Source organism: Montipora foliosa, chromosome 1 (assembly GCF_036669935.1).
Source record: "Montipora foliosa isolate CH-2021 chromosome 1, ASM3666993v2, whole genome shotgun sequence".
NCBI lineage: Eukaryota > Metazoa > Cnidaria > Anthozoa > Scleractinia > Acroporidae > Montipora > Montipora foliosa.
Genome location: NC_090869.1, coordinates 31183318 through 31196820, shown reverse-complemented (window position 1 = coordinate 31196820; position 13503 = coordinate 31183318). Strand labels below are relative to the sequence as shown.

The 13503-nt window shown below is 38.1% G+C and overlaps 1 long non-coding RNA gene and 1 other non-coding gene across 2 annotated transcripts in view; one reads left to right on the top strand and one right to left on the bottom strand.

Annotated features, from left to right (window-relative positions):
• The first annotated feature begins 1252 nt into the window (after positions 1-1252).
• Positions 1253-13503, top strand: part of LOC137996500 (uncharacterized) — a 40799-nt gene continuing 28548 nt past the window's right edge. The window contains exons 1-2 of the long non-coding RNA XR_011122324.1: positions 1253-1454; positions 2879-3026. This is a non-coding gene — a long non-coding RNA (uncharacterized lncRNA). The remainder of the gene's footprint in view (positions 1455-2878; positions 3027-13503) is intronic.
• On the bottom strand, positions 9559-9631 carry Trnar-ucu (transfer RNA arginine (anticodon UCU)). The gene has a single exon. It is a non-coding gene; the product is annotated as a tRNA-Arg (tRNA).

Genomic DNA, 13503 nt, shown 5'->3' with positions numbered 1-13503 from the left:
AGAGCCGCAAACATCTAAGCCAAAGCATGAAATTTATACGCTACAGTTTCTCTTTGATACGAATTTAAGTCAGCGATTTTAAATGCCCAACACACGAGGCCCATTTTCTTGCAGTGACCGTGCGCAAATTTTCTAAGGGTCCAAAGTCCACTTCCAGAATCTGGAAGTCCCTTGTGATTGGTCTACATAAGTTTCGGCTCGTTTCAGCAGACGCTCGTGGGGGAGGAACACGTGACGAAGCCCTGAGAGTGTCTGCGTGGGAGGCTACCTGTCTTGTTTATGACGATCCATTCTTGAGCTTCATAAGGGTGTACTTTGTGAATGAAATGACATGTGAAATGAATCATATGCTGAACTGCGGATATGAAATCAAGTAAAGCTATGATCCTCGCAGTTATGAACGCAATTTTAGCAATTGCGTAGAGAAGCCTTGTTTTAAGATCCACTAAAACGCCATTCGCCTTACATCGACTTCGACGCCATTGCAGGTTAATTAAATATCCTATTGTGTCCACCGTAAAAAATCTACGCATTTTGACTACCCTCTGAGACCTACCAAAGATACGCGCAGAAGTCTCTAGGCACGTGACGTCATCAAAATTTAAAAAATAAGGAATTATCAATCCTTTTGAGATTTTAGTTTCGTTAGTTATTAGAACAGCTGAAGACTTATCTCTTCACAAATTTTCAGTTTGATAGGGCTTTTCATCTTGTGGTAAAGCAAGGTTGAATTTCGAAGCTTTTGCGTTACACGATACTAAAATTGCGGCAGAGAATGCTGTCACGTATAAAATTTTAAAAAGTGACTTACCCAATGAGGCAGGTCTGTTCAATCTGAACAGTCCTTGTATGAGAATAAGTACTCACATAGCTGTGTGTATGAGCCCTCAGAAGATGACTGCAAGCTTTTTATAGCAAAACTTGATGACTTATGTTTTTGTTAGCTTCCGGCCGCCATATTGCTCCTCAGAGGGACACAAACATGGCGTCTCCATACAAAGCCTTATAAATTTGAGAACAACATTTCTTCGAATATCTCCCTCACGAAATATCGCACAGACCTAAACCTTTGCGAGACTGTTTGAATATTTATCTTCTTTTACTTCTTTTCTTGACTTTATTTGTTGAATGGTTTTGATGATGGATGGCGTGACAGTGAAAACCGGCAATACTTAGCAGGGGAGTGGCAGGAAAGACGCTATTGCGCAACTTTTCCGATTTCAGATTTCGACTGGATTGCCATACCTGGAAACCCAGTAATAAAAAAAGGGGGAATGCCAACTCACTTTTCACGTCCACGCGAAGCAGGCAGGTCTGAGACGCTCGTCACAGAATGGTCTCATTGGGTCATTGGGTCAGATGGACTTCTGGGATTCCAAACTTCCTGCACAACGTGTTTATTCCTTTGGGCTGCGAGGAGGCGCTTATGAGGCTGTTTTGTAAAGAGCACAGTGGTAAGTTCCATCTTTTGATCGTTTCTTGTTTACCTGTTTCCAAAAGCTGTTCCCAAATGCACATTTACCCGTGTTTACTCTTTTGCATTGTGAGCTCCTTTAGCAGCTGTGTTCGTTGTTGAAACTTCGGAGACTTTAATATTACAAAATTGGTTCGAATTCACGACGGTGTAGTATTATCGAATTCTCCTTGATTGAAACAATGGTGTAAGTGAGACTTACTCCTTCGAAAATCCGTACATACGAACTATCTGTATCCCGAGACTACTGACGCCTAAAGAAAGCATCATTGCAATTGAGTATGATGTAGAACTAGAATCTGGTGTGGAAAACGGGCGTAAACATTCGAGAGTTTCTTAGGTTTATGGTACATGTCTTATGACCAGGAAGGAGGTTATGAAACTTGTTCTGTTTGTTGTGTAGAACTTCCTTAAGTAATCTATCAACTAATTCCTGTCGTCAACTTGCAAATCTTTCTTATCCACTCATTTGATAAACTAAATTTTAATGATACAAGAGACAGTGAGGCCTGATTTAACCAATGCCTCATCATGTGGGCAGAAGGGAAAATGATGTGAAGATCCCACTTTTGTACTCCTTCAAGCTTTGCTGGAAAGGCAGATGGGAAGACTGTCACAAAAGAAATTGTGCATGCATATATACCTCATGATAAGGCCCATGCAAGTACAGGAAAATTGAACTAGCTCATGTCTACCAAGCCAGAGTGTTCAAGCTGAGATAAACTGCACTGTATGAAAGTGCTTCTTAGCTTTCTTGATAAGTTCCTTTAGAAACGTGGAGTTGTACTATTTTGGTACTGGTAACATAGTTGATAGGAATGCCATGAACAGCAACAGGACAGAATGAGATGTTTCTCTTACAGCTAAAGTTTACACACATTTTCATAAGCTTCACCTCCTTCATTTAAAATTTCGTGGTTGCAAACTCGGTGAGGGTGTTAACAGTGTCTGAATGTGACTATCTTGAGTTTTTTCCTAATGGCCTCTGAAAATTTAATAGTGTCATGACCATAAACAGCCATGGCCTCAGTTTTGTACATTGAGGAATTTCCCCCTGGAACTTCCTTTTATTCCAAGCATTTCTTGCCAAGCTTTTCTTGCAGTTTATGTGAAGCAAGGAAAGCAGTGGTGCATGGGAGCATGTTCAAAAGTCAAACCTAATTCAGTCTTGCCAAATTGGAAACAAATTATACCACATTGCAGATAGTCCAGATACATTAAATTAATAATGTAAAGTTTGGCACAACGGTAGCATTTTCTTTGAAACCAAGTCTAGCTGCTGCTGTGTGCTCAGCACAGCCAAGCTGTCCTGCTGAACTGAAGTATTCAAAACTTTGTGCTTCTGCGGTGCTTGCATCAAACTTAATTCTTAATTCTTAATTCTTTTTAAACTTGGTGTGGCAGATTGGTGATGTGATGGTGGTGGTGATGTGGCAGATTGGTGAAGCCTTGGTCAGGGGAGATGACTTAAACACAAGATCGCTCAAGTGTAACTGACGAGTAAAATTGTGGAGTCTTTCAATGATTGTTCTGAGCTTTTGCATCCAAAAAAGTTGAGTGGTTTTCAATTACACCTTAAGATTTTGGGTAGCTGTACATGTGATGGTATTGAGATTTTGTATTTTTTCCCAATTTCGATTTTTTAATTTTTTTTAAATTGTAAACTCACGCTAAATAATAATAATATATTAATTTACAAGAAGAAAAAAACAAGAAAAGCAATGAATAACAAATAATAATTACAAAGACACAAGTTTGGGACACCTAAAATAGTAGAGACTAATCAAGTAGGTGCCCCAAATTGAAAACATGAATGATAAAGGAAATGAAATATTAAAAAAAAAAATTAATTAGGTTAAAAGTATTGCTTCATAGAATAAATATTAGAGAAAAAGGAAAAAAATCAATGAATCAAAACAATCAAGGAGGAAACTTATGTAGCCATCAATCATTTACTCTTAATGTTTTGACAAAAACTATACAAGGATGTAATTATTTTGTTTAGTAGTTATAGGCAGTGCATTCCAGAGACCAGTGCCAGTAAACTGAAGAGACCGAATGCCATATTGGGGTGTATTAGCGTGGTTTATAAACAAATTTAGGTTTAGAGACTAGCAAGGAGGGTAAGAATGAAACGAAGATATTAAATTAAAACTAGTTATAGCTGTCGCTAAAGTGCCAACGAGCCAAGCTTGCGTGATCTGGCGCCTGGCGGCTGCAAACATCACGCGGCGTACTCGTGCGGCACTCTCATTGGTTATCGCTATGGTCAACATTTCATCGCTTTGGTCTACATTACAGCTTTTGGTCTACATTACACTCAAATTTGAAGCGCTTCTGAGATTTCGTCCGCCTAAAAATCTTCTCGCGGCTCTATAAGCTGCCGCCTCGCCAGGCCTTCTGTCTTCAGAAAGCCTGACTCGTTGGCAATAATTATTAAAGTAAGAGGGAGTCATTTGATCAAACCACTCATAGGTAAAGACAAGAATTTCAAGTTTTATAATGTCATGGTTTAGTGGACGGCTTTATTTTGGCCTTTGAGAGCTTCTTTCGAGGAACATGAGTATTGACAAGTTGGGAGATTCGGTTATAGAAAATATTGAATTTTGGTTAACATCCAAATCTAAAGCAGAAATGTCTGTCCAATCAAGGAGCAGGAAATCATTAATAAATTCCTCTTTGTGAAATTTGGAGCAATCATATTTATAACAGTTTAAGGTCTTGAAGTTAACTTTAAATAACCTAACTCACCCACTTTACATTGTGTGTCCACGTTACTTCAGTTGCCCTTTTCAGGACCTGAAACTCTGAATTATATGACTGTGTAAAGTAATCTGTTTCCATCAGACATCAAATGGGCCATATAATTCTGTTTTTCATTGGAAAATAAGCTATGTTTATTAGAATTTGAGTTTCTAATATTATTTATGTATGACTTGCTCTCTGCAACATGTTATCGAGTGGAAACGGAATCGTTGTTGAACCATCTGCTCTTGGAATGGCAGTAAAGAGTACTGAAATTGCAAGCTTGTGTGTCAGGAGGTCAGCTTGTGTTTATTTACAGGAAGAACAAATTGTTGTTGGATTCAACCATGAGCTGTTTGAAGACTAGGTAAACTTGAAAAAGGAGAAATTCTAGGAACGTAAAGTAAGAGCATTTCACGTAACGTTACAAATGTGTATTGCGTGCTCCACACTGAAAATGGCTTTAGTTTGCTTTGTACTCGCTTATTGCTAACCGCTTGTATTAAGCTTATTTACCAAGTAATGCGCTGGCAGCAAATTAAACTGTCTCGCCATGTTGTTTCATTGGGAACTGCTTGGGTATAAGATAAATATGGGTTGCTTGCTTATGAATTAAGGTCCAGTTGAAAGTTCAAAGAACTAAGTACCACGCGCAGAAACTGTATTTCTCTCTTGAATTCACGGCAGACATACATGTAGCTCCACACTTCATAGAAAAGTGCTGGACATGAAGGTGTTCTGCTGTTTTTCTGATTGAGGATCTTCGAAGTGTTTTTTATTTCCCTGACAAGATGGTTTTCTTTTTTCTCTCGAGTGCAAGAATAACTCAATGATACTTGCCCATATATCAAAGTAGACGCTCCAAATTCCCGGATAACAACAACAATGCAAAGTTGGTCAGTAAGGTTTTTTGAGATCATCAACAATTAAAAATTGACAAAGATGATCAGATATTTTTGAAACTAAATTGCCACTAATATTATTCACGGTAAAAGTATTATGTAGCAAATATATTATCCGTCAGGCTTTACTCATGGTACTGCATAGAGAATCAACTCAAGTGTCTTTATAACCAGCAAATTTACAAACGATAGTTCTTGGTTTAGGAGTACCATCCCTTTTTGTTGATCGGCCTGTACGATGAGCTCGTTGAATGCCTGGCATAGATTCGAAATTCAACTTGTCAACAAGAACCTTCTTCACTTTCTCTTCTGTATCTGGTCAGGTTTCCCCACAATCTTCTACCACACCTTTAAAATGAAGATTCTTCCTTGAGTATCAATCAACTTGAGATGTTCTTTATGGTCAGAAACATCTTTTTGACTAAACTCTAATCTGGCTTTCAACCCTGCAACATCCTTGACTAGACCATTGATACGCAAGGTTAGATTTGTAACAACTGATTCCATAAAGGATAGAAGAATTCACTCTTGGGTTTTGAAAAGTTCACGAAGTACACCCAAAGAGATAGCCTCTGGCAAATCACCAAGTATTTGGAGATTGAGGGTTACAAATCTTTCACTTATCAGGCATAATTAATGAGTAGAAGCAATACTATAAAAGCTTAATTAACTTAATATATTCAAAAATTACTGAGCTAAGCAGGAGCAAAAAAAAAAAAAACATGTCTGTCGTTATCGCTGACAGCTAATGGCTGACAGCTGACCGCTCAAGTTCTAGAAAACCATTGCAAATATGTTACCTTTATATTGGTCCATGAATCTGAATGCTTAATATATACCGGTGCATTTGATTCAAAATATGTCTTTGTTTTAAATGGTGGATGCTGTTACTACAGCAAGGTAGCTGTGATGTAAAATAATGATCATGGGGTATTGATTGTAGACATGTTATTCATAGGTGAAGAGGTCCTTATCAGGGAAATCTGTTAGAAGCCCTCTACAGCTCCCTCTCTCATTTTTCTCTTTGTAAACTGGCAATTTTACAGGCTCAAGTCTCTTTGCAGAACATCTCTTTGTGATTTCCCTTATTTCTTACCATGGCTACATAAAAATAAATTTCTTCTTGGAGTCTACAGAACCTAAAATGATGACAACAAAGTAGATAAGTTTTGCCAGAAGTTTATGGTTAGCAACAGGTCAGTTTTTAAGGTTACATTTCAATGTTCAACTACATGGAGTGTGACAGAATCTCATGACTCATCACAAAACACTATTTACATCAACCAAATTGTGTTTTACACTGTTAGTTTTTTTTGTTGCATAATCAGAATTAAGTGCGCAGATGTTTATTCTCCAGGCTATCTCCAGTTCACTTCATTCCTGAAAAGTCAGGGCAATGTACCAGCAGGAGCAACTGAATTAACGCTATTTTACATTCTATTTACCTGCTTTGTGAAGTTCACATGCCATGTCTTGGATGGCATGCCATTTCCCAAACAACCTCTTGTCCTAATTTTAACTCTGAATAACTTGCTCAAATGTACAGTATTGCTTTCCATTCTTTGAAACTTCTCTTCTCATTAATGTATTATTGTGTTTAGACTCACCATAATAATTATGCCTATGAGTAAAAGTAGAATTGGACAGAAACTTCAAAAGATGAATATTAACCAATTGAACACTACACTACCGTACAATACAACAACAGCAATAATACTTATCATTATTATTATTATAATAGTTATTATTTGTTTGTTTTAATGACTGAAATTATCTGCATATAGATTTTTTAATAAGAGTGGTTTTTCTTTAAGGACATTATCTTTACATGTATTTCCAAATATTTTTTAGTCAGTATACGATTATGACATGAATTTTTCTTATTACAAAATGAGAATATCATCATAATTTTAGGACATTTGTTTTGTTTTCTTTAAAAAAAACTGTGCTTGAAAACATCTCTATAGCGCTTCATAATGGTCTCTTTTCTAATGGAAATGAATTTTGGAATATGTTAATAAAGGAATTATATTATTATTATTATTATTGTTGTTCTTGTTGTTGTTGTTGTTGTGGTTGCATGGCACAATTGTTGTTGTATGGGGCAATAACTAATTGTTCACATGCATGTACATTCTTTTGGTAGAAGACGAAACTTGTTCATTATGAAATTATGATGGTCATGAATGAAACTTGCATGGAAAATGTCTAAAATGCATAGAAAAATGTCTTCCTGTTTTAATAAATCTGGTAGAGTAAAACAGTGCCATGCTATCAGAATATTGGTTTAGACTTTGGTTATGAGATGCACACCACATTCAAATATTTTCTGGCAACAAGTCACAAGTTTATGTCATAATTAATCCGTAAAAAACCAAATACAAACAAGAGAAAATTAAGGTCATTGGTTGTTTTCAGATATGGTGGTTTTGAAAAGAACAGAGGTGTCGCTGAAAAAATGGGTTTTTTATTTTACGCTTTATTTGTCTTCACTTTACTTTTGGTCTTGATCTCAGTCTCTTAACTTTTCATTTGTCCCTGTTTCCCCTCCTTTTTTAACTGATTTGTCCTCAGTGCTAGTGAGTGTGTTTGATGTACATGTACCACAGGACTTGAAGAATTTGGGGTACCAAGTGTGCTAGTATTTCCTCAGGCTTTCTTGAATCATGGTTGGACCAACTCCTTTCTTGGAACTTGCTTCTCATCATCCAATATAATGTAGGTAAACGAACCGTTTACCACCCAGGCTTGCTACTGGATTTGCAAACTTGCCTTAAATGGCTTGTTAATGGCCGCTTTGGGAGGAGGTGCAGGATCGATTAAGTTTCCTGCACCCTGTAGGCGTAACTGCAACATGACATTCTGCCTCACCAGGAGAATATTTCATGGTGCCAGATGACCAAGTCAGGAGTCCTCATTACTGGATAATTCCCTGGGAGTTTTCTTCTTTTGTTGTACACATATATAGTTAGAGTTTGTGTTTCAGTTGAAATAAGACCACTCTGTGTGTGAAAACAATAAAATATTACATGCATTTACCCAAGTGCAGGTCACATTCACTTGAATGCCATTGCCTTGGCAAAGAATGTCAGACAAAATACATTTGTAGAAAACTGCTTGGTTTTTATGTTGATTTATCCTGTCACCATACATGGGGGAAGCACTGTCATTGACCTACCTGAACTATTTCAAAATTAATTACTAAGGTGCAAGTGATTGCTCAAATGCAAACCCATGGCCCTTGGCACTCTTGCTCTAATTTTGATCTACAGCACCACGGTAACAGGTACAAATGTATAGCAATGGCTACTTTTACTAGTGATAATAACAAAATTCATCCCCAACAACACACCTCCAATACATTATCCGGTTCACCACCAGTGCATCAGCTGACACAGACAGGGAGTGAATAACTTGAAAGTATAGTATTTCAATGATGAACCACATCTGAATATTTAACAGAAATCTGTAAACAAAGCAACCACTTTCTGATTATTTTTTCTCAAACACTAGCAGCCATTTTGAGATCATTGGTGGTGGTTTCTAGTCTCTCCTGGCTTATGTTTGTTTTGTGTGGATTGTAAAGGAGAAAAGACTAAAAAGGGTTTGAAGGAAAATGGAGAATGGGTAGTGTGCAATGTTGATCATATTTTTCATGCTCATTAGTGGTACTTCTTTCTTCAGCTGCACCTACAAACTTGCTCTTGCATGGAAAATATTTTTGAAACTTCTAATACAAAAGTCATTGATTACTCAACCGAATTGTCAATCAAGTTACTAATTGAAAGCTATGAAAGTCTGATTTTAAATTATATTTGCTTGTGAAAGACTAGTTGAGGATATCAGTCATTATTTGGAGTTATGTTACGGTCACGCAGTCTCAAATTAGACCCCCCTCCTGTTCATTTCTGTCCCTTTGATGGGAATGGTCGTCTTCAGCTTTAGGCAGTATGTTGGGGCGTCCAAGCTGGGTTCAGCAGAGCCAGCTGTATGACATCTTCTAAGTGAGGGGCCAGTTCAGCACAACTTGCACATTGTACATCCAGTAGTGCATCCTGCAGTTCCCTCCAGGTGAGAGTCCCATTTTCAACAGTCCTGTTGAAGGGGTTTTTTAACAAGACCTACCATCCGCTGAAACTGTCCATCCCACCATTCAGCCCTGCTTAGGTTGAACTGCCAGTTGATGTTTATCCTAGAATAGAATAGAATCTTTATTATTACCCGATAAGAATTATAGCTAAAAAGTGTGTGGGGTTGTGTACTTACCAGTCCAATTAAAAACTATTAATTATAACTAAAACACATTTTTAAAAATATGCTAATAGATTACAATTCTTAAAATGTGAACTACCTAAGTAAGAAACTAATACAGTGAAACAGTCTTAAGTGATTAGAGTGTAATGTGAAGTGCTAAGTATCTACCCCATATGAACCATGTGACCAGGGTGGGAATTGAACCCACGACCTTCGGGTTAGATCCCCGCTGCTCTACCGACTGAGCTACCAGGTCAGACGGGAGCAAGTCGCGGGAACTGACGATGAAACATTGAAATTTAAAAGTTTTACTTCTGTACTTAAAAATACGTGTGATCAGTCACAATGTAATCTGTTCCTAACCATTAAACCCGATAAACCAGAGAAGATAAAGCTCCTGAAGTGATCATTTCTTCTGAGTTGTCTGCAAAGTTTCTTGAGGTCAATACTACCTACATTTTTGACATGATGGTTAACAAAGTTCCATACCACTGAACCTCGATATACCAGTGAATCTTTTAACAATCTAGTATTGAATCCAGGTGTTGTTATTGCTTCTTGATCTCTTAGTGAATAGCTACATTCCCGTCTTATGAATATGCTATTAATTAGACACTCACGTAGTGAGTTGAAATTTGTAATCTTAACTGATCGTATCCCATCCCGCGGCTTTGAGAGCTTCACTAGATGATATCTTTGTATAAGTTGTAGACAAGTTTTGCTGCTCTACAGTGAAGTTTATCAATTGAGTACAAAAGATCTGAATTTGTACACGAACCCCATAAAATAATACCATACTTCACAGAAGGTAATATTACACTAACATAGAACTTTGAAAGGACACTTTTTGGCAAAAAACCGTGGGCACTTCAATGAGTTCATTTTGTTTGCAATGTTTTTTTTTAGTTCTAGCATACAACTGTATGTGGTATCCAAGTAAGCTTGTTTTCCACGATCATTCCAAGAAGACGATATTTTGTGACATAGCTTAATACCAATTTACCCAAAAGTACTGGAGGTAGTGCTCTTATAATGGCTTGTGTACTAATTAACATAACTTCGCTCATAGTGAGGTGTTAGGCGGGTTTTTAGGTACCACCTGTAGACCTCGTACAGTTTTCTGTTTAAAGAAGCAATCGCTACGTCTGCAGACTCTCCGATGAAGAAAATTGACGTATCGTCTTGGTACATAAACAGAGATCCCATGGTTATCATGGTGGGTAGATCATTATTAAAATAAAGTGAACAAAGTAGGGCCTAAAACAGATCCCTGTGGTATTCCAGTTGTTACTGGTAACTTGTCATATTTGGCTGCATTAAGCAAAGTGAACTGCATTCTACCGCTCAAGAAGTGCGTAATCCAATCTAGCAACATGCCCGTAATACCAAAACAATTATATTTCAGCTTCTTCTCTAAGATTTCGTGTGATACACTGTCAACGGCTTCTCTGAAGTCCACAAAAGCTATTGCGACAACGTCCATATTTCTGTCAGATGTACAAGGAAGAGCTCAGTCGAGTAGCCATGTCAGTAAGCCCATTGCTCCTCTCTGATTAACTTATTGTCAACAAAAGCGGCTGCACCAGTCTATCTTTTATTTCTACTTCCAGAAACTTACTTGGTATGCTTAAAAGGGAGACAGGTCGATATTTTCCACAATCTGTTTCATCATCCTTTTTGAAAAGCAGAGTAAATCGAGCAGTCTTCCACAAGGAAAAGACAGTTCGTCATTCAGTGCTGTAATTAAAGGTTGACCAATGCTGGTACATTAGCCTTTCCTGCCAATTTGAGAAGTTTAGGCGAGATTTTATCAGGTCCAACGGACTTATTAGTCTTGAGTTAATTTGTCTTTTCTTCAACAGAATGGTTTGTAATTGAAATAGGGCTTTTAGGTGGTAATTTAGAAGTGAGATTTTATCAGGTCCAACGGACTTATTACTCTTGAGTTAATTTGTCTTTTCTTCAACAGAATGGTTTGTAATTGAAATAGGGCTTTTAGGTGGTAATTTAGAAGTGAGCTGCGGTGGCATTGGCAGTGACTTAATTAAGTTCTCACTGATCTCTGAAAAGTACGGTATGTGTTCATCATCTGTGCTTTTTCTTTATCCATTAAAACAAAACGGCCATTGGTTCTCTTAAGGGGGCCTATTCTTTTGTGTGCTGAGCGATTTGTAGCTTTGTTAATTAAGTTCCAGTAAGCACTAGAGTTCTTTACTTATTTAAACATATTGGTAAAGTAGGATGCTTAAGCTCTTTGTAAAGCTGAGTTGACTGCATTTCTTGCTTTCTTGTATTCAACCACAGCTCAGGGCATTTGGTGCTAACTGCTGCTTTGAAAAAGGTCAATGAAATTGACATGTCACAGGCATTTTGGTGTTCTTAATTTAGTGCGAGTGGCCATATTAACGGGGTGAAATTATAGAGAATTCTACTGTTGTTGCCATTGGCCGTATTAACTGGTGACTGCATTAACGAGGGTTTTCTGTAAGAGAATGTACGGCCGTTTTGCCGGGCCACAAAAAAGTGGCCGCAATAACAAAGTGACTGTATTACCGAGGTGGACTTAAGGCGGGGTTCCACTGTGCTAAAGAAATGTCTCCATTCTTTTTTTCACTTCCAAGGTATAAGACTCGGAACATACTACAGCCTTAAAGGACTATGTAGGTTTTACCCTCTTTGTTTCTGCTAGAGCAGTCCTTTAGTGGCCTGCCGTAGTCTACCCCAATGAATTGAATTGCGACACTCCCTCAGTCCGATCTTGAGGCAGATTTCCTGGGGAATGTCTTGCATCCATGGCAGCACTTGATCAGGCGTTTTGCGAGCTGGCGCAACCTGCGTACCCCTTGGACATAGTTAATCCCACTCCCACAGGAAGAGTGGCTTTGTGGGCATGTTGAATCCTCCCAAGGCATTCCAGAAGACCATGATGATTCGTTTGCAGTTTGATCCCCAGCATGTCTTTCTGGAACTGTTTAAATTTGGCACACTGCCTTTGGACTCTTGCGTCCCGAGAATCGTCTGTTTCACTAAACTCTTTTGTAGTGAGAAGGCCTGTTATTCTCTTGCCCCTTTGGACTCTGGTGTTGCACGGGAACCTTGCAATCCATGCTCCTACCCTGAATGTGCGCCAAACGGTTATTCTCCATAGTAAAATGTGAAGAGCATCTTCTTCATGCACAGCTGAGGCAAGGATTTTCTTGCATTAAAATTTGTCTTCAAACAACAGACTCCTCCTTTTTTCTAATCTTGTGAATGCGATTTCCAGCAAACTACTTGTGTTCTCCAGTGCCGTTAACACAGGGAAAAGAATTGAAAAGCTGTTAATGTGTTTCAAAATGAGAACGATGTTTAAACCATTATTAAAACCACGGGAAAGGCGAATAATTACTATTTTAAACCCATTAATGATAATTGGCCACTTAAACAGGAATGGGAAATTGGGTAAAATTACAGTTTAACTGAAGTGAATAAACCATTTACGTTGGTTTATATTATGAAGCATTTCCCATAAATGGTATGCCGTTTATGGGAACTGGTGATTTTGTCATAAATGGGATATACCCTGGTAACATGAAAACTATATAAAGCCATTATTCCAAACAGGCACTAATTGTGAATGGCAGACCAACGCAACTCCTGCTGTGTGTCTGTGGTTGCTAGTAGCCTTTATAGTTTTGCGTTGATGAGCATGTCTTTTAGCGATTTTCCTTTTCTGTAACAGATCAAGGGCGGTTCCTTGAATATCTCCCTGAGTCCAGGCTGGTTTTTGAATTAAATGCAATTTGTCCAGTAATATGTTCTTTAAGTCTTTCAAAGCTGGTTGAGATAACGTTACAAAAGGTTGAATTTTCTTTTGTGCTTTATCTTTCTGTGCTTGGGCTGCCTTTCTATTTGCAAAATTAACCTCTAAGAGGATGTTGTTGTCCACTATGTTTGGTGGGTAACCTCTCCTGATAAGGCATGCTTTGAATTCCGTAAGGTTCTCGTCAAACGTAACTCTGGAAGACTTGGTTGTTAGGCCCGATCCAAATGCTGCTCCGCTCATATACTGAACCTAACCCAATAAAGTTCGACTAAAGAGCTACTTTGGCGTGACGGCCGATTTATACGCCGTACCTGGGTCTAACC